The 18239-nt window shown below is 39.1% G+C and overlaps 1 long non-coding RNA gene across 1 annotated transcript in view; it reads left to right on the top strand.

Annotated features, from left to right (window-relative positions):
- Positions 1–5821, top strand: part of LOC143673454 (uncharacterized) — an 82580-nt gene extending 76759 nt beyond the window's left edge. Inside the window, exon 3 of the long non-coding RNA XR_013170372.1 lies at positions 5733–5821. This is a non-coding gene — a long non-coding RNA (uncharacterized LOC143673454). The remainder of the gene's footprint in view (positions 1–5732) is intronic.
- The last annotated feature ends 12418 nt before the right edge of the window (positions 5822–18239 follow it).

Below are 18239 nucleotides of genomic sequence, written 5' to 3'. Positions count from 1 at the left end.
AGTAATTGTGCCTCTTACAAGAATCTCAGAATGTGGAACTCTTCAGAGTCTCATAGATCACCATGGCCAAGACTCTCACTTTACACACCAGGAGGTGAAGCATGATTGCTTTATTGTTTTCTATCTCAAAAATGTTCTACATCTTTAAAAGGTCCCTAGAGTATTCCTATATTTATTGTGTCTTTTACCTCATTGTTAATGGCTTTTCAAAACTTTGCAATTGTAGAGGAGGAGACAATGGGATGGTTCTCAAACCATGAAGCTAGAGTGAGTATTCTATAAAGGCTAATTAGATTTTATTCCACTGAGATGAACCAGCAACTGCATCTGATCTAAGTTTTTCCACTTTTTCCAAATCAATGCAAGAAAAAGAGATCAGTTGCCCACTCTACTGCCATTTTACAACCAGTACTACATACCCAACCCCATCGTCTCATAACAGAAGGCTGTATAGCCCTGAAGCTCCTTGCCTCCACAGACCAGAAAAGCTGTCATGCAAATTGGTTATGAGGGTCTGATGGGATCAATTGTAAGCAGGCGACATAACCTCTGTATCAACACTACCATAAGAGTGCTCTTCCAAAAGTAAATATTCAATTATGTCTCTGCTTAAAACTCTTTAATGGTTCCTCAGAACCTTGGATAAAGTTCAATTTTCTCTATTTATACAAAGTCCTTCATACCATCATCCGCATCATCAGCCAACCCATGCACCCTGCACTCCAGTCAAATATTTTAAATTCTCTAATCATGTCTTGCTCTTGCTTTCATGGCTTGGCTCATTTGGGTTTTCTCCTCAGCTGTGCATCTCCTCTTCATTCCGAGTCTGCCTTGATGAATGCTTACTCATCTGCAGTAGGACGCTTACACTATGCCCTTAATTCCTTCTGGAATTCATGCCCTTAAGTAATTCCCTCCCCTGATGTGTAGGATGATGCTAGTGACTTGCTACTATTGAATAGAATACTGCAAACATGATGGAACTGTCACTTCAGGGATTAGGTTGCAGAAGACTGTGACTTAAGTTTTGTTCACATTTTCTCAAGAGCTCTATTTGCTTGCTCTCTCTAACAAAGCAAGGCGCCAGGTTATAAACTGTCCTTTGCAAAGGACCATGTGGCAAGAAACTGAGGGCAGCCTGAAGCCAACAGCCAGCAAATAACTGAGGTTCTGGGTACAATAGCCTGTGAGGAACCAAATCCTGCCAACAACCACATGAGTGAGTTTGGAAGTGGATCCCTCCCTACCCAAACCTTGAGATGACCACAGCCCCAGCTGTCCCACTGATTGCAGCCTGGTGAGAGAAACACTGGGCAAGAACCATCAGCTATGCCATGCCTGCCTGATGATAACAATGTTGCTGTTTGAAGCTGGTAATTTGGGGGGGTTGGGGGGGACTTAATTTGTGACACAATAGATAGCTAACATCATCTTTTAACTTTGTTACACAAAAGATAACTAGAACATCACCTTTTAACATTAAACTCAAGCAGTATCTACCAGCCTAAGAAGAGTAACTCCCTCTCTCCTTTAGAACCAACTGTGCCTTGAACTGTGCCTCTGTTATAGTGGACAACATGGAATATGTCTTTTCATCTTTTAATCCCCAGATCCTAGCACAAAGCCTGACACATAGAGAGACCCAGTAAATGTTTGTGAATCTATAAACTGAAGTAAATTAAATTAAAACCTAATTTCAGAATTGAAATTTAAAAAAAAATGCACGGGTAAAGTTTGCTTTCTTTCAAGGACAGGGCAATATGCTAAGAGGTATCAGCGGTAGCAAAAAAAAAAACATTAGAGGTCTCCTTTTTTATTCATAGGCAATGTTTGCTGACCATGTCATCAGCCATTGTGAGGGATGTTTAAGGGGACCCTTCACGGGTGAGGCAGAGACTTGGCTAAAATGGAAATCACTATGCTGAAATCCTCAGAGATACAAAGTACCAATTTAGGACAAGGAAGAGACAGACTGATCTGCTTTGCCTCTTCATAACCATTTAAAGAAAATTCCTTCTAGAAGGAAGAGCTGAAAGGGTAGGCAGTTTTAATGATCCCTTCCCCAAGAACAAGGGTATAAGTAAGAAGTCTAACGTTACTTTTTCAGAACTATGAAATATTTATCGATGCCCATGTTTATTGAAGTGGTACTCCTGTTTTTGTTTCACAGTTTGAATAATATTAAAATATATAAAATCAAAAGCTCCTGGGTTTGTCTTCTATGAAACAGGATATAGAGAGATTACGGGCTACTCTATTGCTTGTGGATCTTCTTTCAGGCTGAAAAGATTATAAAAGGCAGAAAAGCAAGTTAGTTTTCTGAAGCTAGCTCCAAGAGAGGAAAGTAAAAATAAGCAACTTCATCCAACTAGCTATCTTATCTCCCATTTGTTACCACATCCAGCCCTATGCTATGAAGTTAACAGCATTTCCCCATGTTATGGTTTTAGAATCCATGGTTCAAGGGAAGTTAAGTAATTTGTCACAGGTGGTAAAATAGTAGGATAATTACTTAAAGCCAGTTCTCAAAGACTTCAATACCATATTCTTTTCTCATAGATTGTGCATAAGCCTGGACTTTAATTCTTGTATCCTTCCTTTTAAGGAGCATTTATTGAGCATCTTCCATGTGCCAGGCTCTTTGCCATGGAAGCACCATGAGATTTGATACCAGTGTGGCACAGTGGAAGATCTGGCATTGCCAGCAGAAGCCCTTATATTTGAGACTTTTTTTTTTCTCCTCATAGTTTTTCTGATACTGTCTAAATTTTTTCATCCATGTCCCTATTACAGGAGAACAAATAGTCTAGCACAAGTAAGATTGATTTTGTCAAATATAGGAAGGGCAAACTAATGGAATGCTTGAGTTTATGATGCTTCCAACATTAAAATCTATTTAGTAACTTGCTTTATGGTACAAAGTATGCCCCAAACAATAATAGGCTCATTTGTGTCACACTTCTTTATGCGGAGCACACTTGATAGCTTGGGATTTAAAATCTGATTAATATCAAGATGAATAAATGAAAAGTCAGTTAACGTCTAGGGGCTCCCAGAGATATAGATGTTCAGTAGCCCATATGTCAGTCCCTGTCCATCCCCATTAAGTAAGTGCAGCACCAGGCACTCAATCAACAGTGGTCGATGATTTAATGTTTCAAATGCTGCAGATGGTGCCTTCCAGATACCCCAATTATTCACCCCCCCCCCCAGTCCTGTGTGATAGATGTTTATACACTCAATATGTAACTATCAAATATTTATCTGGCACTTACTATATACCAGAAACTGTGCTATGCTCTTAGGTTTTCATCATTGTTCATGTCCAATGACTATTTGTTGAGTGCCTACTATGATCCAAGCACTGGGTTAAGCCCTGAGAATGCAATAGCAAACAAACCAAATAGACATGTCGTTGTCCTCATGGTGCTTGCTTTCTAGGTGTGTGGAGACAGGAGATAAGAAAGCAAATAAAAACAAGAAAATTACAGGTTGTGATAGTGCTGGGAAGGAAAATAATTAGGTAAACAGATAAAAAAACACTCAGAGAGGGGTATGTCTGCTTTAGAAAGAGTGATCAGGGAAGGTTCTCAGGGGAAGTGGGCTCTGTGATGGTTGAGTACATGGTTCAACAAGGCCAGGTGCAAGTGCCCAATTACCCAGTGAAGCAAGCACTGGCCTAACTGTTATGTGAGCATATTTCATGGACTTACATTATCAGTAAGTTGGTTGACCCTATGGCTGATTTTATGTACAATCAACTAAGGGGAGTGTCTTTTGCAATGAGAGAAGTTAATCTAATCAGTTGAAGCTTTAAAAGAGAAGTTAGAAGAGAGAATCTCTCTCCACTTCAGCCAGCCAGCCTTTCCTGAGGAATTCATAGAAAACCTTCATCGGAGTTGCCAGCTCACAGCCTGCCCTACAGAATTTGGACCCGTGCATTCCCACAGTTGCATGTGAAACTTACATAAAATCTCATATTTACAGATCTCTTCTCTTACTAGAAAACCTTGACTAACAGAGCTTTGGTACTGAGAGTGGGGTGGTTCTTGAGAAATAGAATCTTAAAAATGGGTTTTTGTGACTGGTTTTCTACTCTGATTAGCTTCAAAGGCACATGACTCTATTTCCAATAATCAAGATGGCGCTGACAGTCCATGGCATGAGTTGGCAATAGAGATATTCAAAATATCACCTTTGAGTCACTTAAGCCTATGCTTATATGAGGCAAGGCTCTAGATGATAGTGTTTTTGATACCTTAGCAGAGTTTTGTGGCATTAAAAGGTATAATGGTGCCAGCTAGTTGTTCCTAGATACACTAGATACAGTTATAAAAGAAAGGGATGAGCTAAGGGACCCTGCTACAAAGCCAAAAAGCAGTAGTCTGAAGAAGATGAAGGAGCCAACCATGCAAAGACCTGGAGGAAGAAGGAACAAGTGCAAAGACCCTGAGGCAGGAAATAGCCTGACTTGCTAGATAGGCAGAAAAGATGCCAGAGTTAGGGTGGTCCCGGATCAGTCTTGAAAGATAGGTGAGAATCAGATCATATCTCATGAACAATGGTGAGGAATTTTTTATTTTGTTTTAAAATTAAATGGAATCTCTGAATGGTTTAAGCAGAAACATGATAGGACTAATCTGCACTTTCTATAGGTCATTCTGATTGCTGTATGGAGAACAAACCTTAGAACAGCAAGGGTGGAAGTTGGGGAACTAATAGGAAGGTCATTAAAGTTGTCAAGATGAGAGATGGTAGAAGCTTGACCCAGGAAGGGATCAGTGTGTATGGAGATAAATGGATAGATCTAAGCTATACTGTAGTGTATAAGTATTTTTCAGAGCTTGCTGAGAAATATAATGTGGGAAGTGACCTGACCTTATGGGGCAGGCAAAATTATGGTCCATTTTACATAAATGAAAAAACTGAAACCTAAAGATGCTAAATTACTTGCAAGAGCTAGAAAGCAGGAGCCCTGAGAATCACACCAGATATGCTAGACTCAAAGCCAGGGCCCTTACCCACTGTGTCCCACTGCTTCACAAGAAATCATTATAGGCATCCTTATTCCTCATCAGAACTTCTCCAAGTAACCTCAGGTCTGCCTCATTTCATCCTCCTGGTCTCTTGGTTTCCAGCTAGGACTGCCTTGTCCAGCTATATTGGTTGTGCTCTCCACAACTAGGGAGGAGAGGGGCCATTCACATACTCAACTTTGATGGTTTCAGAGATGGGTTTGTAAATTCTTTGACACTCCTCCCCTCAAGGAGCATAATTCCTCTCCCCTTGAGGGGAGACTGGACTTAATGACTCACTTCTGATGAATAGAATTTGCAGGGGCAGTAGAATACTGCTTCTGAGATTAGGTTTTTACAAACACCATGGCTTTTGTGCTCACTCTCCTCTCCTCCCCCCACTGCCATCTCTCTTAAATCACTAACTCTGGGGAAATCCAACTGCCATGTCATAAGGACACCCAAGCAATCTTCAGAGAGGTATTTGTTGTTTTAATTAAGCTGCTAAATTTGGGGTCATTTGTTACACAGCAATAGATAACTAATACAATTGTAAATGTTTTTAGTTCCTAGAGTTAGACAGCACGGCAATCGTGTTCCCACCCCCTCATGACTGCTCTTTTACCTTAGCTCCAGCTCTAAAACCATTCTTCTGCTTGCTTTTTACTGGTTTTTTACTTTTTATTCTAATTTGGTCTTAATTACTTTCCTGAATAGGACTCCTAGTCTCTGTCTACTGACTTTACATTGCTCATCTTCAAGTGAGAGGTGTTCCAACTCTACCCACCTCAAACAGAAGGGACTGGCCTTGGCTCTATCTGCATCTTATGTATGTATGTATGTATGTATGTATTTATTTATTTATTTATGCAGGTTTGCCTAGATTAAACAATGCAAATAATAAAGTTTTTTTTAATTTTCATATTTCTATATATTCCAAGTAGAATCGTCAAACAGTGTTTAAAGGAATATTGTATCAGAAATTACCTGGGGATCTGTATGTACACCTATCAGATTCTGAGCCTAACACTCAAGTGGCTAGTTAAGTAAGTGCTGGGTAGAGTCCAAGAAGCTGTATTTTTAAAGAGCAACCAGATTGCTGAGGCATGAGCAGTATTTTGTAGGCTCCAGCTTAATATGTGTCACTGACTTACTGTGGAAACAAGGCACAAAACCAGAACTGGAAGCTAGGTTTCTTACGTCATCTTCAGCAGCTCTCCCTCGCTAGGCAAAATAAAGTTTTCAGATTTACCCTATACATTTTCTTGAAGGCAATAATTGAATTTATTTGCTGAATGTCTGCACAGATGTAGCAATAAGGATATATTGAATTTACATATGAGACATTTTGCACTTTTAGGAAACTGGAATTCAACTTGATACAAGTTAGTCCTCTGAATATATAAATTTATTTTCTCACTTTTGCAGTAACAAATTTAATTGGCATCTTCACTGACTCTGTGGAGAATGTGAAAAGCATTTCAGTAAATTAATAAATGACAGTTTTAGGCTTATCAGCAATAGAGGCTACAAAACTAATAGCTAAAGAAAAATACGGCAAAGTGAAAACAGAGCCTTTATTCTATAGAGTTTAACTTAAGGAAACAGGGCCGTCAGCAAAATGCCAAACTGAGTCAAAGATGGTACTGGAGAGGGTTTCTGGTAGGAATAAAAGAAACTGCAGGTTTCTAATTAACAGTGCAATGAATACTAAAAATGACCTTAAAGTGAGGCTCAAAAGATATTTTAATGAGCTTTTGGCAGGAACTGCTGATGAGCCCTTTTCCATAAGTGAAGAGAAATGTCTCAAAATTAACCAAGGCTTGTGATCATCATATTGGAATTATATTTCAAGGAAATAAAATCCTCTGCCTAAAGTTAAGCAAAAGGCCCAGTAGGCATACTAATCAAGCATATATCTTCGTCTAATAATTCTAAGAAGGTGCAGATTCCTGAAATCTAATTATTATGATATTGTCTCCTCTTACCTTCTTTCTGAGAGGCTATTGTCATTAATTTTACATAAAAACACACTCACCACTTTACCCCATGTTTACCTCAATGTCTACCTTACTGTCTTTTCCTTCCTCTCCATAGGCTGGTTCTTCAGATTCTTTTCCTATCCCAGTTACACTGAAATATACACACAAGCCTCTTGCATATTTTTAAAACCTTTGCTAGACATCTGGTTTAACATAGCCTCTGCAAAACCATGAATCCAACATTCTACTACAGTATCTCTGAAGAAGAAAGAGAACAGTTTATAATCCAATGCCCACCACATAGCATCTGCCAAAGCACTCCTGCAGCAATGTCTGGTTTTACGTTAGAGAACAGCCCCAGCTGCAAACTGGGTGCTGGTCGCCTCTGAGCCAGACACTGGACCCATCCAATCACTCCTGCAGTGGCTCCTTCCTTTGCCCTATTGGAGTGAAGGGTTGTCACCTCTAGTTTGTTTTTCTTTAGTCTCTTTCATCTGCTTTATATGTTTTAGTAATTATTAAAATGCTCTGTTTTACTTTTCCTTCCATTTGAGTACTGCCAGGGAATTATTCCTGCCATTATATTTATTCTGTCATTTTAAGAAGAACCTTAAAAAAAAGCACTTGTGGGCTTAGGGTTGGTAAGCAATTATGAAATAAAGGACCGACTTCTGACCCACTTTCTTAACAGTGCAATGAATACTAAAAATGACCTTAAAGTGAGGCTCAACTGGAAGATGGAATTGGGGCTCCTCCAAGAACACTTGGTGGTTGGTCTGGAAAATCTATATTGATGCTCATAGTTCCCCAAGGAAAAAGATATGGTATGTCCTAGTTTGATGAGAACAAAACTGGCTTTTGATCACCTATAATAGGCGCTCCGTCTTCTGGGAAAACTTTGAAGTTAATAGCATGAATGCAAATAGGAGTTTTTATTTTAGTTAGATAAATAAGTTATGTAGTATATTTCAGAATAAAAATAAGTGATATCATCTAGAAACTGGAAATGTTTAACATTTCATCCAAACCCATGCATCCTAGGAAAAGCCTCTGCCAAGAAGTGGAGTTAAATATTAAAGGATAACTTCTCATTTAGAATTTCTTGAAGAACTCAAGCCATGAGTTTGAGGTCTCAGTCTAGACTGTATATTGAATCTGAGGTGAAGTGAGAAAAGACCACTCCAAGACAATATCCTAGCCTCTGGCTACTGAGAGTGTGGTTGTTTCAGTAGCACTCAGAATGCCAAGAAGCTTTGTAGAAGTGCAGAACCTCAAGACCCACCCTAGACTCACTGAATCAAAGCGTGCCTTTTAAACAAGATCCTTAGGTGCTTTGTATATGCATTAAAAGCTTGAGAAGCTCTTCCCAGATGAAATCTTCTCTATGTGGGTGCAATAGAAAAGTGGAGAGCTGGAACACCATCTCTGATTTCCTGGGCCATCTGGTTTACCCACAGAAGTAAGCTACCAAAGATTAAATTAAGTGCCCAGTTCCCCAAATTCCACTAGCAACCACACACACACTTGACAGAGGGAATTATCTATGTAACTGATATTAGAGAAAAGGCACAGACTTCTGAAAGCCCTATACTAATCTGAGTTTCTGCAACAGAAAAAAAGAATTAATTCAAACTAGATTAGGGAAAAAAAAAGAATTTATCAGTTCATGTAACAGAACAGTACAGGAATAGATCAATTATAGGCGCAATGGGTTCATGTATTTAAACAATATTAAAGAAAACTGCCCCACCCTCTTTGCTGTTTTTCTGTGTTGGCTTCATTCTTTGGAAGGCCTGTGCTTTGGAGCAGCCTCCAGATCAAAGTTCTCCCTCAACTCTAAGTTCACAGAAAGAGTGAGGGCTTCTCTCCTACCACTTTCCTAAAATTTCTAGAATTGTTCACCCTGGTTTGTATCACAGGCTCATCCCTGAACCAAACCACGATGGACAGGGGGTGTGAGAGAAGGATGTGATATTTAGATTGGCCAGACCTGAATCACAGACCTGCTCTCAGAGCTGAGAGTGAGGTCACCCCATCTGAACACCTAGACCAAGAGTTTGGAGGGATGGTACCCTAAGGAAAAGTGGGGGCTGATGGCAGAGGAAGAGGATGATGATGAGTGGAGAAAAGCTACATTGTTCACTGAGGCACCTTTCTGCTGACCACTGTCTCCCCACACAGAGATGTCCTTTCCAGAAGCAACAACTTGACAGTCAGGACCATCCACAATGGAGCAGCAGGGCGAGGAATTTTATCCCCAGTGTATTTCCTCTATCATTCAGGGGGTCTCCATTATTTCACTATGTTATCTACAATGTGAAAATTAAGATTTAGATTTTAAATGATGTCAACTGTTTACTTTCTCTGAGTAATGAGGTTTGGCCCAACAATCTGACTTAAGAAAGAGGAAGATCATTAACCAGTGAAAATATAGAAGGAGGAAAGACAATGTGACAGTGACAGAGCTCTGAGCAGGGCTGCGACAAGCACCGATTTTGTTCTAATTAGTGCACAGTGCCACCTTCTTATGAACTAATACTGAAGGTTCTAGTCCTTCAAGGCTTTGGTCAAGGCTCCCAAAGAGCTCTTACTGCCTCTAAGTGTGATTTTGCCTCAGGGAAACACTGATCTCTCTCTCTCAAAAAAAAAAAAATCTGGATACAAAGCTGTGGGCCTCATTTGGAGATGTTCAATTTTGTTCTCCACTATTCAACTCTCAAGTGAACTATTCTGTACAAATCTACTTTAATTATGTATTAATTTCAATATTATTACATGCAGTACACAACTGCTACTCATGAAAAATTAATCTGATTCCATCAGTTTTATTTAGTATTCATTATAAGGCAACATTCCCTTAAAAAAAGGCCTCCAGATAAATGTGTTGCTCTACATAACCAAGTTGTGATATCCCAGAAATAGAAACACCTTAATAAGAATTCTGCCTGTCTTTTCCCTTCCCTCCTGCCCTGTTTGGCTTCACTCACTAGCCTCACCAACTACTGGCAGAGGGAGATACTGGCAAAGGACAAGCTAAGTGCTGCATTTGAGAAGCTCGCTGTCTGAGGTGATTGTTGGAGTTGAAATGCCGAAATCCTATTCTCATTTTGCCATTAAGAGGAATTATTTTATGTCCTTATCTTCCACAGCCCTGCTCTGAGGATTCCAGAGCAGGAATCCTTTTGTTCAGCTGTTGACAAGAAGTCTGAGTACCTAATTTCTCCACACCTGCTTACATTATGTTTCCACACAGATTGGTGCAGAGTAAAATAATAGTGTTTAAATTGCGTATGGGAAACATCACATAGGATTGCAGCATAACAAGGAAGAAAGGAAGAAAAGGAAGGAAGTCTTGAGCTATTTACTTCTGAATCTAAAAATAAACTTTTATAGAGAAAAGGTACTGAGCACCTATCTTATTTAATCCCAAGATGAACGCTGCATTTACTACCCAATTAATGACTTTTGTATTTTTCACAATACTGTAGAAGAATCTATATACATTTTTACAATTAATGAGCAATATTTTAATTTAACAAAAAAGAAGCAAAACCTTAACTCTCAATTCACAATGCCATACGATTTAGAGAGAAAACTAATTTTGTCATTTGTGGTCTCTTCTGACAGTATCAAATCAACATTCTGAAAATGAATTAAGCAATATATTACTAGTTTGGACATTACTTTCTTGATATGGGAGGTGATACTATCTTTCAGGCTACTACTAAATGAAAATGTTGGTTTTGAACTAGAACTAGCTCAAAGAGGAGTTTTTAAAGAGAATTTTTGTGACTGTGTCTCAGTGAGCTACACCTGATCAGGGCCCCACCCTATCTTTCCTTTGACTTTCTCTTTGGCCCCAGCCGACATGCTCATAGAAGAGGTTCTAGATGTAAGAGGCCAATGTAATTGTTGGGCTATTGATGCAAGTATAGAAGCAGACTTTAGCCAGCAGAAGTAAAAAATAAAAGATAAGTGGGGGGTAGACTATATGATACAGGGGTTTCACAAGGAACCCCAAGGCAAGATGGCCTCATGAAGGGAAGGGAGCAGGGACTAAAGGTGAGTTAAGAACACTCTGTTTTTCATCTCTGTTGCGGTCTGCTCTCTCTACAGACCAGCTTTCTCTGCTTCTCACTCCCATGACAGGAGACAGTCACCACAGGCCCCAACTCTAAATGTCACGTGTCACCCAAATAGGAAATTCTGATTTTCTCCCTCCATCTCAGGCCCAGCTTCCAAATCTCAGGAAACACAATCTGAAGTGCTCACCTCAGGCCAGGTGTCCACCTCTGCACTATTCAACTGTGACTAGAAGGTGGGATCACATCGGACAAAATGGCTGCAGGAGGCACCAGTGCAGGTTGGACAAGAGTCGCCAAAGAAAAGGAAGTCACCAAGCTGAGCACATGGCCTTTAGAGTGTTCTTCACAGCAATTAATGAAGTATTGTCTGGAATCTGACCAAATGGCATAATTAGAATGTTCATTTAATGATGTTTTAGTTTCTCAGGAAAATATAGATGAATTCTGCCCATAATAAAATGTTAATAAAAAATGAATTGCTATGTACATGGAAGGAAAGTGGAATGCCAAACACATGACTTGACCCAAAAACTATTTCCATAATCCAACTGATGAGATTCCTCGCAAATACACTAGAAACCCCATCCTGTCTTCCTTACCAAAAATGATGATGCAATGATGGAGAAATTCTTGTGATTTAGATACCTTCAGATTTATTTGAGGTTTTCAGAATTTTTTTAAGTTATCCTACTCCTCTTGCTTTAAGATATATGTATTCCCTGAAGCCTAAGCCAAACTCATAGAAATTAATTTAAGCCTTACCACAGTTATGGGTGTGATGACTTTTTGCATTATTAAGCTTAAGCAAACGCTAATAAAATACAATGCATTAATTTGCTAATGAAAAGATAACTTATTAGTCTGTACTTTGCATTATTAAGCAAGTTTAAAAGGTTAATACTCAAGTTGTAAATTATAGAATAAAGGTTACTGCCATCCATCCCCTTGTTGCAGAAAGGAAGTATGTTAAGAGAAATTATGAACAATTTTAGAATATTTACTCTTTTAAATTAAGTATAATCATTCATTCACTGAATGCTTGAATACCTACTATGTGCCAGAACTGGCCCTAAATTGAAGGGATTTATTTTAACTACAAAGTATATGTTTTTAATTTTTGAGTTATCTAGCTCTATTAAATAATACTACCATTTAGTATTAAGATAAAACAAATCAATCATCTCATCTAAAAGGATATATCAATTTTTTAAATATTGAGTACTTGCATATTCAGAATTATTCCAAGAAAATCAGGTTGCATCTTATCCATTTTTCAGAGGAGAAAACTAGAGCATGAAAGGTGATATTACTTAATGGAGGACCCACAGCATCTAATAGTGAAGCTCTGACAGGACAGCTCTTGACTCTGGATCTATGCTTTAGCCCTGACAACACACCATCATTGGTTTAATAAATGATGCAAAAGTTAAGCAATAATGGGGTGGGCCATGGTGGCTCAGCAGGCAAGAACGCTTGTCTGCCATGCCAGAGGACCCAGGTTCGATTTCCAGTGCCTGCCCATGTAAATAAAAAAAAAAAAAAAGTTAAGCAACAATGATGAAATTGCTCCTGGACACTCACATGTAGGAAATGGCCTTTTTTATTTTATTTTTCAAAATCAGGGCAATTTGGCCTGACCCCTTCACACAAGAGAATAGATAATGATGAGGTAGTCATATTTTGGGTTCCCTATCCTAGAGTAGATAATATATTCTTACCGTTTTACTAAAAATTATGGAACTAATAATAGATTTCAAAATCATTTGTAAAAATGGGTAGTAGAGAGTGGCAGCTAATGTCTGACGATCATCCCCAATGAACAAGTTTTCCAGGATTCATGTCCTTGTGGAGCCCCACCTTCACTCAAAGTGGCTGTCCTGTGACTTGATGTAACTAATAGACCAGTTCCAGGTCTAAGCCTTAAGAAAAGCTTCCATGTTTGCACTTTGGGGAACCCCAGAGGTGCCACATAAGTACTCCAGCTAGCGTGCTGGAGTGATGATGTGGAAAAACCACGTAGAAAGAGAAGCGCAGCCTCCCAGAGTCCTGTTGAGCCCAGCCTTCCAACTGTGTCCACCAAAAACTAGCATAAGAGTGAAGCCACCTTGGATATTCCAGCCAAAGCCACCATTCAACTGCAGTTCCCTGTGAGACTCCAAGCAAGACCACCGGAAGACCTTCCCAGGAGCCCCAGCCAACCCACAGAATCACGAGAGATACACCAACGTTCTATTGCTACCTATTTCAGAAATTGAAAGAAGAGGTTAAAACAATTTGGCCACCATGGAAATTGCTCCCCAAGGAGTCCCAAAGGTTCCATGCTACTAAAACAAGAGTATACAGTGAGGACTGGAAGAATCCATGCTGACTCTATGGTTCTGCCTCAGAACTCTATTCCAGGTCCCCTTATGTTTTTCCAGGTTGTTTTTCTCTATAACTCCAGGAAGCACCATTCATTTTGTAATCATCATAGATTTATATACTTATTAGGACAATTTTCTGGCAGATGGCGGTAAAGTATCTTGAAAAAGGGACGGCTTATTCTAATTTGCACAAAGTTACCATTTGGGTTATAAGCAGGGAAGTGAAAGTATATTTTTAATTAAAAGAAGTTTCTACTGGAGCTAAACAAACCATTGAAAAAATGTTCCCAGATTCTGTGAGTCTTCATGAGTGTTTCAGAGAGGGGGTGAGCAACAGTGAGTAGGGCATTATCATAAAACAGAAATTCTAAATAACCTTAAGAAATCTTAGCACCAAATCAAAGCCTGCTTTAAGTCAGTGCTTCTCAAACTATAATGTACATATACATCATTTGATGACATTGTTAAAGTGCAAATAATTTTGATTCAGTTGGTCTGGGTTGGGCCTGAGATTCTTTAGTTCTAAAAGAATAATATGCCATACCAATAATGTTTGCCAGGGATGACAAAAGAAAATTGAAAACTTCAGTGATATGTTCTCTTTGTTCTCTAGATAGCACACACACACAATCAAGGGAGAGGAAGCTCCCTTGCCCCAGCATCTTACCTTAAGTCCAGCAGCAGGAGAACAGAAGAGGGGCATCTGACTTTGACATGGAGGTCAAAGTAGGTTTCCTGGAAATGCAGCATCTAATTTGAGAAAATCAACAAAATTTGCTAAACAAAGTAATGAGGAAAGTGGGTTTTCAGAGACTACAGTCTGTACAAAATCCTACAGTTGAGAAAAATTCCTTTTGCAGCCCTCTCGGTGAGGCACCTCAGCCGCAGCCTCTTGTTTTGCTTACCCAGGACAACAGGATGGGATAACCCTGGCTGCTCTCACTACTTCGGCACCATGAAGATGTTTCTTACAATTCTGAGCCACATTTGACACCACTAGGATGCCTAGGTTCCATTCATTCCTTCTTTCACATCCTATGCACATTGTCTAAGCTTTAATAGGTGCTAAGAAGAGCAAACATTATAATGCTTATTCTATAAATGAAGAAAGAAAAAGAGGTTATGAAACTTGACCAAACATGGCTAAGAAGTGAAGGAGGTAGGACACGGAACCCAGGCCTTCTGGGTCCTAGGTTACCTTTCTTTCACCTTGCCCCAAAACTTCCAACCATCGATAGCCTCGTATAGATATCTGACTTCTGTTTTTGGTTTGTGTCACTTCAGCATGATGCCTCCAAGACAGAGCAGAGTGATAAAACAGCCAAGGACAGCAACAGCAGGAGTGAGTGGGGTGGTGGGCAATTTGAAAATTTGGGCTGTACAAGTTTCTACCTTCCTGGGTCTTATTTCCCCAACTAAATTGCAATCTTTTCTAGGAATAACAAAAATAATATATCATAGTCAAGCTCACTCACCCAATAATTTCAAACTAATTCTAAATTTTCTACGAAAGTCTGGATTTAAAAGATTTTTTCCCTATGTCCTTCTAAAATATCAAAATGTTTCAGAAATTCTAATATTTCACTATACAAACTTTCTAGTCAAGGATAGCTTTCACATCCAAAAGTGGTCCCCAAAAATTCTTTGTTAAGCCAGATTTTGATAAACTACTATAACCACATGTATACCATCTGAACAGTTGTTTTACGTGCAATAGGCACTTTATAAATGCCTCCTGAGTGGATTTTAAATTGACTAAGTATTAAATTCAAAATTCCACACTTCTTAAGTTAAAAAAGTCTCTCTTCCCTTTATCCTGCTCTTCAATTTTCTAGCAAACTACAACTCTGGTCTATCTTCTCATCCCTGCCTTCCTCTCAGCCCCAGCTTCTTCCTAATGCTTGTAATTTTCCTATCAGTCACTCTCTCTCTGTCTCCTTCTCCCACTCTAGTTCACCCAAGAATTAGTTGCCAAGAATCCTTCCAGCCATTAGTATCTCCTTCATAGGAAGGTGTTAAGCAGGGCCCAAGCTAATCAATCCCTTTCTCTGTGAGCAGTGGTTCCAGAACAATCATTAAACCCTGCATTGTCAGGTGGTTGATAATGGTAAGCTGGAGGTTTTAGCCTATCTAAAATTATAGGGTGTTTTCACAACACTCATCTGCTCACCTCTTTTTTAGGAACAAGAGTGATTCACAGCCCTGGCTTCTTCCCTCTGATAATGGGGTTTCTGCTTTATGTCCTCGGACTCAGAGCTACCTGCAGAGTCGCCGGGTGCCAGGATCTCGGAGAAATTATCAGTGCTGTTGGCCATCAGGAGGATTTTGTATTAATACGAAATAGTAGTATTATTTAGTAGAGCCAGATGACTCAAGAATTAAAAACATACACTTTGCATATGAAATAAATCCCTTAGTAGTGTACGGTCTGGTACATAGTAGGTATTCAAGACTTTGGTGAATGAATAATTATAAATCATTGCCAAGGGGGACATTCTGTTACTGCAGCACATCTAATACCAGCCCACCTTGCTGCTGGGGACTGACATACAACAGTGCTGGCCTAGGAAACATGCAGGGAAAATAATTATGTTGTGATTAAGGAAAGGTGTCCCAGCAAAGCCTGTGTCACAAGAATAAAAACGTGTTATCATGAACAAAGGTCCAATTCTCCATCTTATGGTAATTACATCAACTTAAATCCCTCTTTTAATTCAAATTCTCTATTTTTCTTTCTTTTCTATTAGAAAATAGAACCTGAATCAATCTTAGGATTTATCATAAAATTGTAAGAGAGAGCTATTATTTGGGGAACATTTAATCTGCCTGCTTTACACAGATGAAGAAATGTTAGAGGAAGAAACTGAGATTCTTTGGAGTTCGATGAATTGCTAAGTCATTAGTTAGAGGCAGACCTGGCCTCTAGGTCTGGGCCTTCCTTTGTTGCTACTGCGTTCAAGCCACCATAGACCACGGACATCTTTGCTCCCACGGTCCTCTCGGCCACTACCTCACGAGGATATTAGGTCCCTCCAACCTGCATCAAATTTATAGATAAATTAAACAATAGTTCTTTTAATCTTACCCTATTAGGAGACAAATAAAAAAAGTAGGTATTGATCTGGAACTATTGCTCCAGAAGCATGCCAGAAAAAGGTGATTTTACTACCCAACCATTTATAGATGATGCCATGATCGTTTAGATCTTTGCTGTCATAGAGATCACACTGTAATAAACAATTTCAAGAAAGCATTTCACGAGCAATAATAGAAGTTAGAGAGTGTGAAACCAGAGGATAAAAAAGGGAGAAGAGACCTCAGAAAATCTGTCGAAGAGGTGAGCTGAGCATTCAGAAATGAGCAGGATAGGGAAAGGATGTTCGAGGCAGTAAAATCAGGTTGACACAGTTTATGAAAGTGTTGAACAGCAAGAGAAACTTGAGGTTTGCAAGTAATTTATTATAGTTGGAGCTTGGAGTGAGAGATGAGGACTGCAGGAAAATGGCTTTAGAAAGGTAGGTGATTTTCTGCAGATTTATGCTTGTGGAAATATTTCAGATTTTTTTTTTCAACTAAAAATGTTTAAATATAAATAAAGGACAACCAGGAGTTTTTGAATGGATTTTCACTCCCAAACTAAAAGAGCTTCAACTATTTTAGGAGAACCCTAGGGAGTCATTGAACTGTGGCAAAGAAATAACATAATCAGATCTGCCTCTTAAAGGGTTGGAGCTTGATTTGGAAGGGAAAACTGTGTAGGAGAGGCTTGAAGTTGCTCTAGCAAATCCCAGGAGGACTGAAGAGGTTTTCTGGGAATAGAACCTGGTGCTCACTTTCTCTGTCTTTAAAAGAAAGAGAGTTAGTGATGCCTTACTTTCTCCTTTGCCCATCCACAAGCATAAAGTGCATAAAGAGACAAGAACTGGAGGGGGCCAAAGACTAGATGTTAAGACTAAGTTGGTGAACTGGTCACAAAGTCAGTCTATGTAAATATAAGGCAGGCTGAAAGCAGGGAGATGCTGGATGGTTTAGATAAATCAAGGTAGTCACTCTTTCAAATTTAACTTTAAATCACACCCCACCCCACCCCCAATTAAAATTTACAGTAGAATTGTTTACTTGTCACAGTCAGGGTCCTCTGGGATGCTCCAACTCAGAAAGTCATAAATGAGCTCTCAAGCTGTGATTCCAATCACAGGGGCATGCCAGTCAGGGGTTTAGAATGGATTTTTGCTCTCAAGCTAAAGAGGCTTCAACCATATTAGGAAAACCCTAATATAGGTGGTCTACGCGGGCAGTGGTGAATCTTTCACTAAAGACGACGTTAGGTAAAAGCAAAAAACATGCTTGTACTAAAAAGTATTTAAATAAAATTAAGTTAATGAACAAAAAAAGGAAGAAAGGCATAATGATTTTTTTTTAACTTTATCAGGTAGAGGGTGGGAGGGATTAAATAGCTTGTTTTTATAAACTATTTTAAAGATTAATTGTGCTACTAACTTGCCAAAACTCAATCCTATTATGCTTATTTGCTGTGTTCTGCATAAATATTTACCTGGGCAGATAACCCTTGTTTAATCTATTATCCTTTCCTTATTAGTTGATAGTATTCAATAGCCTAATTTTCCCCTGAAAACAGGTCTCCAAGATAGTTTCCTATCAACCGAGTAGTATTCCATAAACCATTAGGATTTTTTTATTTATCTCATCAATGATAACCACATAAAATTGTAGAACTATATGTTTAAGTTCCTTCATGGTAAAATAGGAGTTAATTCTCCCCTGAGCTGTTGT

Source organism: Tamandua tetradactyla, chromosome 2 (genome assembly GCF_023851605.1).
Source record: "Tamandua tetradactyla isolate mTamTet1 chromosome 2, mTamTet1.pri, whole genome shotgun sequence".
NCBI lineage: Eukaryota > Metazoa > Chordata > Mammalia > Pilosa > Myrmecophagidae > Tamandua > Tamandua tetradactyla.
Note: the sequence above shows the minus strand (reverse complement) of the source record. Positions and strands in the feature narration are given on the sequence as shown.